Source organism: Haemaphysalis longicornis, unplaced genomic scaffold, assembly GCF_048455015.1.
Source record: "Haemaphysalis longicornis isolate Haplotype H1 unplaced genomic scaffold, Haemaphysalis longicornis Haplotype H1 scaffold_7, whole genome shotgun sequence".
Classification (NCBI taxonomy): Eukaryota; Metazoa; Arthropoda; class Arachnida; order Ixodida; family Ixodidae; genus Haemaphysalis; species Haemaphysalis longicornis.
Genome location: NW_027526422.1, coordinates 98,855,239 through 98,869,323, shown reverse-complemented (window position 1 = coordinate 98,869,323; position 14,085 = coordinate 98,855,239). Strand labels below are relative to the sequence as shown.

The 14,085-nt window shown below is 44.9% G+C and overlaps 1 protein-coding gene across 1 annotated transcript in view; it reads left to right on the top strand.

Annotated features, from left to right (window-relative positions):
- The first annotated feature begins 8,206 nt into the window (after window positions 1–8,206).
- Window positions 8,207–14,085, top strand: part of LOC144144677 (scoloptoxin SSD14-like) — a 45,269-nt gene continuing 39,390 nt past the window's right edge. Inside the window, exon 1 of the mRNA XM_077676204.1 lies at window positions 8,207–8,304. The gene's annotated coding sequence lies outside the window, so the exon portion shown is untranslated. The remainder of the gene's footprint in view (window positions 8,305–14,085) is intronic.

Here is a 14,085-nt window from a genome sequence, read left to right as displayed (position 1 = left end):
CCTGCATACTTTTTGAAAATCTGTTATGATAAGGGTTGTTTTTTTTTTCGGCCAGAGCTAGTGCTACACCTACCTCTTCTGCTTCTTGCATTGTTGCTTGTGCCAGGGTGGCGCCGATCAAAAAGTCTGTCATCGTCATTGCCACGCAGTTTTGGTTAGCTTCCCATGGTGTGAGGCTGCGTCCATGAAGCAAGCCACAGTCGCAAGTGAAGGGAGCTTTAGAGAGGTAAAGAGGAGAGTGGATGGCACAAAGATAATGCATATGCCCACAGAAATACACCTTACATGTGCAGCTTTCCCGCTCATGGCAGTCCTTTCAACTGTGATTACTCTGCAATTTTTTCGCGAAATGAAAAGTTCTTTTGCACAGCTAATACTTGGGGTGAATACGTGCTTTGTGCACAGTTTCAAGTCGCGCACGTTGCGCGACTGGGTTCCTGAGCCATGGGAACTATCCCATAGAAATGCATGGGGAGTTAAATTTGATAGCGAATTACACAAAAAAAAAATAGTCAGAAACCTGAAATATTATTTTAGCGTTTTAATCTTCACGTTGGCTTCTAGCTTTATGCCAAATAACATTTTTCTAAAGTGGTTTTGCTAGGTTCCCGAGAGGTTGTAATTTTGAGCGAGAAAGCTGGGTATGTTTGTGTTAAAAGCGAAATCACTACACCCTACACCTCATGATGACTTTGGTTGAACGCGAAGCTTTTTTGTGAGGTATTCATTGGTTGTCGACTGAGCTTGGACTTCGACCCCCAGATGGTTTGGACTTTGATTCGTTTAGCATCGACTTTGACTCTCGTGAAGTTTGGACTTTTGATCACAGCGGCCTTGAATTTGACCCTTCGCTATTTGATTTCGCACAAAGATCTTCGCATTCAACCATCATCGTCGTTTGTCGGAGATATGCATGATCTTTACCGACCAATTTTACACGTCCATGCACTTCTCTACAAATACAAAGTGCTTCGACATTGCCGGAATGGCGCAGTCGGATGTCTAGTACCTAATTCCCCCAATTCAATCGGCTATTTACCTTCTTAAAGCCTCCGACTCGGGGGTGAAATACTTTATATAGGAAAAATTTAATAAAGTAAACCTCCCCTTTTTTTCAAACTTTTTACACATCAAGACAGTGCCCAAAATCTTGCCTTGTGTTACGCTTAGAGCATAAAGGAAAAAAAAACACTATTCGCGTGTACTCCGACAAGCAGCCAGCAGAAAAATTATGTTCTTATCAGTCAGAAAGCTCGAATGGTCTCAAGTTGTGCCCCCGGAGGTAAATATCCCCCGCCGCTACCTCTTATTCAAGCTTTAGCAGCGACAGAGAAAACAATCATCTTGTTACTTTTTATTTCAGTTTCTGCACTTACGCCACTTAATAAATTCAGGCTGCTCGCTGCGCCTGCAGCTGGCGTAAGTATCCCTGCTGCGAACCGTTAAAAGTACCGAATATATTGAAACACCTGCATGAAAGGACTCGTCGGGAAACAATTAGGAGCCACGCGAGTGTTTAAACTATTATTAGAATGTATACGTCTGCCAGGTGGCAATGAACTTCCGTGAACATGTCGTGTGGCGAACATTGGAAGGCCTTGCTTGGTCTCAATTATAGGTCTACTCTCGAAACTTTTTATTACATGTCCATAAAAAAAGTTGCACCCACATAAGAATCACGCACATTAGCGCTAAATGCTTCTTGAACATTGTCCGGGCGGCAGTAAAGTCACTTTTGCAAAGGCGCACTCGAAGAGAAGTAGAAAAAAATGTCCAGCGATACGGCCAGTGCACACGTTCTTAGCGCGTTAACATCCGCTTATCAGCGGAAGTATTTGTCCAGTCACAGCAATCGACAACTTCCGCGTTTTCAGCGTCCGATAACTGCCCTGTAAGGGGCGTTGTCAGCGCATCGATCTTATAATCGGCAGGTCAAGCAGCGCGTTTATTCAATCAAAAAGTGCGTCTAATCAAGCAGTGCTTCTTTATCTCTCTTGGGCTGAACGACTTCGAAACGGGGGCAGCTTCATGCAAACCGCAGCTAAATTGAAAATCCTGTTTCTACTGAATGCTCATAATCAGTCATTTATTCCCAAATGCGGGCATACCATTGTTTGACGGCCTGCGTGCCCGCCAGTCAGCCTGTTTTTCACACCCAGGGCACTAATACCGGCAACAGTTGCAATTGTTGCAAGAATTTAAGGAAGAGATGAAGAATGATCTGAGGCTTCTCAAAGAGGCATTGGAACGTAGAATTCGATCTGACGAGCGAAACCTACGCTTATGGATAGAAGAAATTAAGAAAAGTCTTGATTTCATGAGCAAAGGCTTTGATGAGGCAAATGGACGTTGGTCAGATGTGAAAAAGGAAAACGGTGACCTAAAAAAGAAAATGAAGCACTCCGGCACAAGGCTTGCACGCTAGAGAACGAGCTTAGCACTAGTCAACACAATTTGTTGAAAAATGAACAATATTCCCGAAATAGAAATATCCAAATTAAAGGTGTTCAACATGAACCGAGCGAAAACCTTGTTGCTATTGTGCAAAAGAAAGGTGAAGCTCCCGGTCAAATTTGTGTCGCCAAATGACATAAACGTCTGTCACAGAGTTCGAACCAAGAACCCGGGCTATGCAAACACTGTCGTTCAATTCCCACGCCTTGAAAAGCGAGACAAGTTTCTCGAAAAGGCACGTAAAAAATTCCCTCGCACTTCCCCGTGGGGGAGGGTGTGTAAGTGCGAATGCACGGTTGCTACGCGAGCGAGAGCTCTCCCGCCCGAAGTGGAGAGGAGGCGCCCAACACCCGCAGTCACTGAGCGGAGAGAGGAGGAGGAGAGTAGCGCCCGCCGTTACGGCGAGGGCTACACGAGCGCCCTCACGCATCGGAATGCGGAGCGCCCGCTACGCGAGCGAGAGCTCTCCCACCCGAAGTCGAGAGGAGGGGCCCAACACCCGCAGTCACTGAGCGGAGAGAGGAGGAGGAGAGTAGCGCCCGCCGTTACGGCGAGGGCTACACGAGCGCCCTCACGCGTCGGAATGCGGAGCGCCCGCTACGCGAGCGAGATCTCTCCCGCCCGAAGTGGAGAGGAGGCGCCCAACACCCGCAGTCACTGAGCGGAGAGAGGAGGAGGAGAGTAGCGCCCGCCGTTACGGCGAGGGCTATACGAGCGCCCTCACGCGTCTGAATGCGGAGCGCCCGCTACGCGAGCGAGAGCTCTCCCGCCCGAAGTGGAGAGGAGGCGCCCAACACCCGCAGTCACTGAGCGGAGAGAGGAGGAGGAGAGTAGCGCGCGTCCATCTCCCCCCGTTGCTAGGGGAGACGAGGAGGAAGACGAGGAGCGCTGTTGCTGTTGCTATGCGGACGACGGCGGCGGACGATTCAGGCTCGCTTAAGAAGTGCATTCGCACTTAAAAGCTTCTAACAAATGAAACCCTTGAACAACGATCGGATCAGCCTATATACATAAATGAACGCCTATGCCCTGGAATGAGACGGTTGCTTGGAATAGCGAATGCACGTAAACGCGAAAACGGGTGGAAATTTGTGTGGGTAAAAAACGGCAATATCTTTGCCCGCTAAGCCGAAAAGTCGTCAATAGTTGCCATAATCCCCGAAAGCTATATCAACATGTGCGCGGACGACGCTGCGCATATCGCTGAACATGTAGCCCAGAAGTCGCCCGTACTTCCTAGCGCCAGTGAAAATAATAGCCAAAGTAACGGTGCACAGAATCCCGCGTAGGGTCATCTGTCCATAAACCGAAAGCACTCAGTTACCTTCTCATGAGCACTGATTACATTCTGCCAGAAAACAATGTTTCAGCCGGTGGAGACATCAATCTAAATAAATGCCCGAAGCTTTTTCATCTAAACGCCCGATCACTCAGAACAACACAAGATGATGTCTCAGCGCTATTTGAGGCATGCAACGTAGGATTTTATGTTGTAATCTTCACCGAGACTTGGTATACCGAAGATTCAAACCATTACATACTGCCCGATTACAGCCATTTTTATATGAATCGCATAGGCAACCATGGAGGCGGCGTATCGGTTCAAACAACATTCACCAGCTTTGAAATAGTCTCGGAATACAGCCAAGTCACAGATAATTATGAAATCCTTTGCATAAACTACGACAAAAAACTATTTGCTGTTATCTACCGCCCGCCAACTGGATGTATTGCTGCTTTTTTTCGCTTTATTGATTGCTTGTTTTCGTATGCAAATGAGACGGTTTGCCTGCTAGTTCTTGGGGGAGACTAATATCGATGTAAAGAAACATTCCGGTACAAAGGCAGATGTTTTGGAAATCCTTGAGTGCAATGGGTTCTACAACGTCATCACATGCACTACCAGCACGCGTCACCAGCCCAACGTTTTCACTTCTTGACATGTTCATCACAAATTCTTCAAGGGATCCTAACATATCTGGGGTCTTGAGCTCCGGCATAAGTGACCACATGCCAATATTCCTTTTTGTCGATAAGCATGGCGCTAGCCGAGGTGCGCGGCCTAACAAAGCCTCATACCTTTTAATATCACCGAACACACCTAAAACCTTTAGCAACAATATTGTCGGAAGTAAACTGGGCTGAGATCTTCGCCATACAGAATGCAAATGCATACCTGCCAGGTTTAGGAAGATCCATGGGGAGATCTGACCGGGGAGGGGGGGGTGGGGTAGTAGCAACAGAACGGGTAAATTTATGCACATTTTTTATTTGCTTACAACATAGTAGGAAATGAACTGTTGCTTCGTCCAAACTACCAACAAGCTACACCACTTAAATGTCCGATGTGGCTGACGCCGCCCTTTTCAGAAAGTCCTCTAAATAGTACTGCAACCGCAACACAAAACAGCAGGAACTGAACTATGTTTTTGCTTCGTCTAAACTAACAACATTCTACACCACTGTAGACACTAAATCTTCAAAACGGCCGTCCAGAACAGCCGTGCTCGTGCGTAAATGAAAGCAGTTGCGGCGCTGTGTTTCTGCAAATAGCAAACTAAGAATGGGACGAACAGGTTCACCGTCTCCGCATAGCCGACTCCCTTTTTAAGCACTTCATGGATAACGATGCCAATTGGTGTCGGGTTGGATTGTCAGGTATACCTCCGGAGCATTGTGGCCAGACTAGGAAAAAGATTAGGCCAAAGACAGGTGCGTTTTCGGGAGATTTTTGTTTCGGTCGTACAATCGTACAAATCCATGAATATTCGGGAGTCTCCCGGACAATTCGGGAAACCTGGCAGGTATGCTTGAAATGTATCTTATGATGTATTTGTGGACCTTTTCAAGGCCGTTTATTTCGAATCTTTTCCACTGAGAGAATATAGACAAATAAAGGAAGTGCGAAAACCATGGATCAGTCCGCATATTGTAAAAGAAATTAAACTAAAGAACAAACTTTACCACGCATTTCTCAAATCCCAGAGCCACCAGCATAGACTGAATTTAAAATTTTTCAAAATAAACTTAACAAGCAGATAGAAAAGGCAAAGAAAGATTACTATTATCGCCTCTTTGACAGCGTCTGCCTCCACAAAAGAGATGTCGTGTGGAAAAAGTTAAACGAAGTTATAATCCGGAAACCCCGTGCTACTTGCCTGGAATAAATTGTAGCTGATGGTGAAACCCTAACTGGAATATAGGTAGCGGACAAGTTTAACAACTATTTCACCGGACTTGGTGGCCACATTGATGTAAATAACACCTAAATGTCGCATATTATTCCTGAAACTGAAAATACAAAATTTTTATGGCCAACAGATATTTCAGAAGTGTTTGTCGCTTTCCAGAATCTTAAAAATAGTCGATAAAAAGATGCTGATGCCCTTGAAATCAGACCAGTAAAATATGTGCTTGACATCATAGCTCCCGTAGTAACGCATATTTTCAACCTCACCTTGTAAACTGGCACTTTCCCGAGAAATTTGCAATTGGCTAGAGTAACGGTTGCTTACAAAGGGGGTGATAAAAATAAAATAGGCAACTACAGACCAATATATATATTACCAGTATTTTCTAAGGGTTTGGAAAAGATGATAAATGTTAGAATCAACAGCTTTACACAAAAGTACAATCTGTTCACAGACTATCAGTACGGTTTTAGGGCAAGTCGCTCGACGGAATCCGCCTTGTTAGCTCAGAAGGAAGCAATTTTGGAGAACAGAAAAAAAGCTAATGACGTTAGGCATATACATAGATTTTAGGAAAGCGTTTTATAGCGTTAATCATGAGCTCTCGCTCGCCGAACTGGGACGATACGGTTTTCGGGGGACTCCCACGGCACTTGTGCGGTCATACATAAGAAATTAATTAATGTAAATTTCACCCTTGTCAAATAACTGCTGGGGTGCCGCAAGGTAGTATTCTTGGACCGGTGCTTTTTTTTATTTTACGTAAATGACATTGTACGCATAGACACCATTATAGGTTCATTATCTAAGCTGATGGCTGCAGTGTACTGGTCCGTGGAAGGGATTTTCCAGAAATTTTGCCAAGTGCAAATCGCATTTTTTACCAGCTTAAAAGTTGGTCCGAAATAAACGTCCTATCGCTCAATGAATCAAAAACTAAGTGTGTTCTTTTTTGTTTTCGAACTCCCTCTTTAGATTTACCGAAAAGCGTTACATTGGAACCCTTTACAATGGATATCGAAAAATCTATAAAGACATTTGGTGTTATATTCTCGGAAAATATGAGTTGGGATGACCATATTAATTCTATCTGCTCAAAAGCACGCACGGTTGCCGGTGTCCTTAGCAGACATCGCCATGATTTCCCAACTAACATCAAGAAACTTTTGTGCAACTCCCTCCAGCAGCCCCACCTCAATTATTGCGCATTAGTGTGGGCAAACACCACTTCACAGAACTTACAGAAACTAGTACTAACACGAAAAAGGCCGTTCGGGCTATCGATAATGTCTCGCACTTAGAGCACACTCAGCCACGTTTTCAAAAGCACAAAGTGCTCCGTGTCGGTGATATATACAATTATCAGCTACTGCGCAGCTACAGGAAAGCATCAGTTGAACGGAAAGTTAAGCTAGTTGGATCTGATTCATGTTTGAAGCGCGGACAGACGTAACACAAGAAGAGGACAGCCCGAGCGCTTTCTATCAACTGTTTATTCAATAGAAACACACACACATTATTATACTCCATAGTTCATTCACAACACATCCGCAAGGAGCATGAAGATAACTTTTTTGTTATCATGCATTACCATCCCCCATGACCCTCGATTGCTCAAGAACCAAGAAAACTCAAGAGTAATAACTGCGTCCACTGCGTATGTCCTACTCACGGTAAATGGCTAACGAGACACCAACGTCTGAATGTCTTTTTGTAATAATTGAAGCATACCAGTATTTGGAGCTGCTTCGGCATTTTTCGACCGAAAAATGAAGCTTTGTTTCTTTAAAAATAATGAATGAAGCCGCTGTTTCGCCTTTTGTTTTTGTTTTTTCATTTTTGCTTGACGTAAAAGATCGCGTCCAACATTGTGAAGTGAGACTGCTAACGAAATCATTCAAGACAGTTTCATTAAGGTTGTGCTACAATATAAAGAAGCAGTAAAGAGAATTGGTGCGGTTTCCAACACGGCAGCTGACGGCCAGTCACCTTGTTTTGCTGACCAGGCAGGTTCTCATAGTTGGGCCGCTATTTTGTCGTTAGTTAATAAACAGGTATGAACAAAGCGGGCAACAGCTCGCGTTAATTCGCCGAAGTTTTCTGGATATATTTACAGCTATGCAACGCATAAAGCCGAAACACCTTACCATAGGCCGAATAATGATTTATGTCCGTTTAAAAAATTCCCATAATTTCGCCGCCATTTAAAGACATGACGCAGATGCACTTGCGAGTCCTTTAGTGAACTCTAGACAACTGCAAAGAAACGACCTTGCCTTTCTTGAGTCAGAACCGTGTAGTGTTTCCTCAGTCAAGAAAGGAAACTCTAAATGTACACTTTGAAACTGGTATTAAATGGACAAAACTCAGAATTCTGCCCCAGCAATATGAGCCGCCTATCATCTCACTTTGCTTTGTCGCCGCTCGCCGCCCTGCGCGTTCATTCACCAAATTCCTTCTCATGTTGTTCCAGATAAGAGCAGATATTTGTAACAATCGGCGGGTGCATTCATGTTTCGTATAGACGGACGGCGGCACGTATAGCTATTTTAAAGCCCGCGCGGCGTACCTCTTCGCACAGTGTAGTTTTAACCGCCAGACATCTCATTTTGCTTTGTCGCCGCACGGCGCCTCGCCGGAGTTCCCCGCCACAAAAGAGGTAAAATTCCTTCTCATTTTGTTTGACCTACGGGCCGATCTTTGTAACAAGCGGAAAGTGTAAATATTTTTCAGAAGAGGCAACGGGGAACCTAATGCTAGGTATAACACGACCCCCGCGAGCAAACACTTCTCCGGTCTTCCTTCTTTTGCCCGCTAGCAGAGGTAATGCTTCTGTAATGCAGCGTAATATCTCAAAATGATACCACGATATTTTTGTAGAACGCAGAGCCGCCCAGGTGAGAAAGTGGTAAATAACGTTTAGTATTTATCTTAAAGAAATGATAAACGCAGCGCTTCGAAATTACCCTTTGCTTTGTTATGGGTTATGTTCGGTGGCTTTTCTTTTCCCACTCGCAGTGGTTCCCTTAAGATAGTGTAGAATCCCGCTAATATATGCGACATTTGTCTAGTAGAATGTGTAGTTACTTCGGTACAAAGAACTCGACGCATTATCCGCCAGTCATCGAGTAACCAGCAGCACTTCTTAATGTCAGTTCGTTTCGTTTGCCGGCACCAACCCTTGATCGCCGTTTAAATGGCCCCTCTTACACCTATTCCAGCTCTGGAACCACGCAGGGTCTCAGAACACCACCAACATACCTGCAGTTCTTCACTGACGCGAATTCACCTAGATAGTAGAAGCGACAAGGAACTTCTGCGTTTAGGACGTGCAGATTCGGACTTGATTGAGTAGAAAAATTATTGTCCGATGCTTTCTTCTCCTGGCTCCCCGAGAATAACCCATGCAGGTATGTATAGCTGCCTGTTCCAGAAATAACAATAATCTCGGACACCCAAGAGGCTACACTAGAAAGGTTCAAGCAGGAATGCTCTTAGGGAAACAAACAACACTCCCTCACCGGAGACTCGCCGTGGTGGCTCAGTGGCTAAGGCGTTGCGGTGCTGAGCACGAGGTTGCGGGTTCGATTCCCGGCCGCGGCGGCCGCTTTTCTGATGGAGGCGAAAAGCAAAAACGCCCGTGTGTACGAGATTTCGGCGCACGTTAAAGATCCCCAGGTGGTCAAAATTTATCCGGAGCCCTTCACTACGGCGCGCCTCATCGCCTGCGTTGCGTCGGTGCGTTAAACCCTACAATCAATCAATCAATCACCGGAGAAGGATCTGGCCACTCTGGTATAGTAGTTGGCCCCCCTCCCATGACTTAACAATGCAACTCTTGGCCCTCAGTCTCCAGCAGCTTTAGAGAACCCGACCAAGGCGGCGGTCGGACCAGCGAACCAGCAGAGGGTGCTGATAATGGAGAATTTTAGCTAACCGTTTTTGACGCTCCGGTATGCTGCCGACGGCCCGCTTAGCACAACCGGAGGGTCAGCGGCAGAAAGGCTTTTAGCTAAGCGATAACCGTATCTTCCGCGACTGGGACTGCTTCGCGTCACTGGTCGTGCCTGTGCGTGTGCAAACCAAAACGTCATTGCGAACTTAAAGATACGAATTGGAATTTGGTCGCTCAAGTAATGTAAACTACCGTTTTTAGTGCCTTATTTCACCTCTTGAATACAATGGCGCTAAATTATTTTACAGCACCCGATAACTTTGGAATAGCCAAGACAAGGCTGTCTGTCTCGGCGTACATAGAAGCATCCCCGCGCTTCGGTCGGCGTTATTTGCTTCCGTACTAAAGCTCGTTGACGAGTGTGGCACCTTTGTCTATTCGGAACAGCTGTCGCGATTTCGTCGCTCACATTTCAACTAAAGAAACGGAGTTCGCGGGAGCGCGCTCGCATCGCGGGGCAGCCATGTTGACATTCCGCACGGTAACGCAAGCTGCCGCGACGGTCCGCTTAGAGGCCCCGGTTAGCTGAGCGGGGCCTCGCTCCGGTATCGCCGCTAGCGCCCTTGCGCGCCACGCATGCGCAATGGCGCTCCCACTAGCTATAGGAGCGGAGCGGACCGTCAGAAACGGTCAGCTAAAATTCTCTAATATGTGGCTGCAGACAGGCCGCCTTTGGAGCTTGAGCTCGGCAACGTTCAATACGCGAAGCCTGTCAGAGGGGAGAGCTTACCAGTACTATTAGTGAAGCTCTTGGAGATTAAGTGGGATATTATAGTACTAAGGGAGGTTAGAACAGGGAAAGGCTTTATAGAGCTGGCTAGAGGGCGTAATCTGTGCTACCGAGGACATGAAGAAAAGAAAAAGCTGGAGGTGGGATTCTTAATTTCCAGAGAAATAGCAGGGAACACGGAGGAATTCTTCAGCACTTATGAAACCGTCGCAGCCTTTATAATCAAGCTAAATATGAATACAAATTAAAGATAGTACAAGCCTATGCATCAACAGCCTGCTACGATGAGGCCATAGACAGTTTCTTCGAAGGCGTCGAATCAGCAGTGAAGAAGGGAACAACACAGTTCACGAGTGGCACGGGCAAATTTAACGCAAAAGTAGGCGTGAAGCAAATGGGAGAAAGGTCTGTGGGGAACTTTGGAATATGCAGTCGTCCCAGTCGAGAAGATACGCTTGTGGGATTTGCGGAGGAAAATAACCTAAGCGTATGGAACACGTTCTGCTAAAAAAATAGAAAACAGACATAGAAAATGCCTGTTGGTATAAGAAAAAATGAAATTGACTTTGTTTTAGATGACAACCCATGTGTTGTGCAGGACGTGGAGGTGCTAGGCAGGATTAGAAGCAGTGATCATGAGATGGTTAGGTGCAAAGTTACTGAATCTTAAAAGAGAAATAAGGAAACTCGTTAAAAGTAAGAAACCCAGCATGGAGTCAGTCAGGGCTAGGACGCAGTAGTTTTAAATAACCATCCAAAACAAATTCGGGCTTTAACCAAGGAAAACGAGGATAGTGTATACATTTTAAATTACAACCTGATAACGACAATCAGAGACTGCAGCAGCTGGGGGAGAAGCAGCATGTAGTAAATAAACTGGAAAAGTAACCCAGAAAACGATGCCACGTTGCGAAAAGTAAGAAAATGAAATTATCGAGTGCTGTGGATCAAATTACATTAGCGGAGCTATAGAAATTGATTACCGCAAGTAAAACGCACGCAAGTAAAACGCACGCACGAAGGAATAGACAATATTATGTTCTATCCATGTTTAACTCGGTCCCAGCAGAACTTCTTAATTTAACCAGTCTTAAGCAAGTAAAAAAGCAATCGAAAAACTGGTGTCTAGATTTTTAAGTAGACCTATAGTGGAAAAAAGAACTTCGCGGCCCATTTCAATGCATCGTGGTTGTCGCGGTTGGGTTGCACAAACTGTGATCTACATTTTCATCAGTGTGGCATTATTGTGCATCATGGCAATTACCTGTATACAAGTCAGTATATCTCTTTTGTAATCTTTTGTAATTTTTTTCTTCTTTCCCTCCCTCGCATATTTTTGCGAATTGTTGCCTACCCTTTCTTTCTTCACCGTCCTGGTTCATTCTTTATGCAAAAATTGTCTTCTTTGTTTGCTTGCAGCTATGACGTTATGTTTTCTGCTCTTAGTGCAGCATACATTGATATGCGTCAATTGTGTCGTACGCCGCTGTATATTTGTGATGTCGGTATTGTGTAATCTTTTTCGGCATTACTGTTCTTGTTGCTGATTTTGTTTCACTAGCAGTGTTTTCTAAGGGATGAAGGGCTGTTTGAGGGCATACATGGATGTATTTTCATTCTTTATTTTTTTCCCCCTTGTTTTCTTTTATTTCAATTTTTTTGCGTTATCGCACGGTCGCTGCGCCTCTGATCTGCCTGCCCACTCACAAGCACTGCGTGCTTAGGTGTGGCAGTAAATATATCATGTATATAAAACATTGAATAAAGCTTATATTATTATTATTATTATTATTATTATTATTATTATTATTATTATTATTATTATTATTATTATTATTATTATTATTATTTGTGCGTAAAACATGGCAGTGACCGATGGAACACTGTAAACGGGAGGAAGCTATAGCTTTCGGTAAAAGCAGAACGTACAGTGGGCCAAATTTTCAGCTTAAACACTCTTAGAAATGAAAAGCTAGCAGACGATTGGCCTGTTTGCAACTTGGCTTCCATCATACGCTGCTGACGCATTAAAAGTCACCGCTCCCGAACGCTAGTTAAAGATTTGGCCTGCTTTACGCACTCAGAGACGAGCAGCGTAACATCTCTACCCACATCTTGGACGAGATAATAAAAGTAGTGGAATGATTCTATACCAGGCTACACACCAGCGACATTACACAAGGAGGCACTAATTAGTGTACAAGATTAGCCTTGCGACGCCCCACTGGTAGCTGAAGATGAAGTAGAAAAGGCTCTCAATGGCATCTAAAGACCAAAAGCTGCCGGTGACGACAACATAACCATAGATATTTTAGAGGCAGTAGATATTGTACTAATAAAGCTTGCTGCATTATTTTGAGAATACTTAAAGGGGTCAAGCAGACAAAAAAAATTGGGCCCATCTCCCCGCGAGGGGGACTCGAGTAAATGCATCGCATAGGGGGTGGGTGTATTGCGTTAACGTTTAGTGTTTGGGGAGTTGGTGGTAGTGAATGCGTTGTATCAGCAGCTTCTTGACGTATTTTGAATGAGTCAAGGATATAAGGCGCGTTCGTAGCCTCCCATTCTGTGTCGGCTTTGTGGCGCAGTGGGTAGAGCACCATGTACATTGCGTTCCGCCCGCAGGGTCGAGGGATCGAAACCAGGCGCCGGATAGTATTTTTTTTTTTATATAGTGTAGGGGGAGGGGTGCGGACTACGACTACGGACGTCAACGCGGGTGACATCGTGAGTTACTGAAATGCTTTGCATTTAATACAAGCTTGTTTTATTCTAAAGATTTTTTGCTTCATAGTGCCCCCAGCGCTTTTCCGCAGCAAACGATGCCGTATTCACTGAGAAATTAATCAATTTAGGTTAAAATTTCAAATCTCCCTCCAAATCGTGTTATTTCGTTCTTCTGCAGTGAAGTCACAGGGGCGGGTATTCAAACGTATTCGCAGTGCGTCATTAGGCTCTGCACGCAAGCTTACCGTCAGTTCTCCAAGACGGCGGTACCATACGGAGCCGGTTCCGTTGTCCGCCGTTGCTGTATTTTTGACAATATTTGCCCCTGGTTTGTTTTTGTTACGGTAGAAAGTAATCTCTTCGTGAAACATGTGGTGAGCTCGACAAAGAGGGTCACGTAGGACAACGTCGCTTACTCCAATCGGCCGGTGTCGGGTAAGACAACTCCAAAGCGGCGGACTGCTGTGCAGCTAAAACAAGAGTAGTGCGCCCAGTACCAACAGCTGTGCGCATCGATACTTCTTTGTTTGCGTGTACTTTCGTATCTCTCATTGTTTACAGCACCATTCTTACGGCTGTGAAATGAGTATATATTACATTTAAGCGCAAATACCTCGTTCGGCCTGCCTAATTTGCATTTGCTTTTGCTTGCATCAGCCAATCGCTCACCATGGCATATGACATCATAGGTTGTGTTGCGGGAAATGATTTAGGGGGTCGCATGGCCATTTCGTTTTTTCCTAATTACATAGCTTATTTGAGCGAAGTGTGGGTTAAAAGTGCTGTTGATATAACTCTAACAAGCCAATCTTTCGAATGAACTAAACTTGCGTTTTGTCTGCATGCCCCTTTAAGTACTCTAAAGGTGCCCATACCCTGGAATAACGCGAACTATATTTTTGCCCCTAAGAAGAGAATTACCAGAGACCTAAAGAATTACGGACCCATCAGCCTACTCTCAGTTGTATACAATCTGTTCACCAAGATAATAGTGAACCATATAAGCGAAAGCCTAGATTCTCAACAAC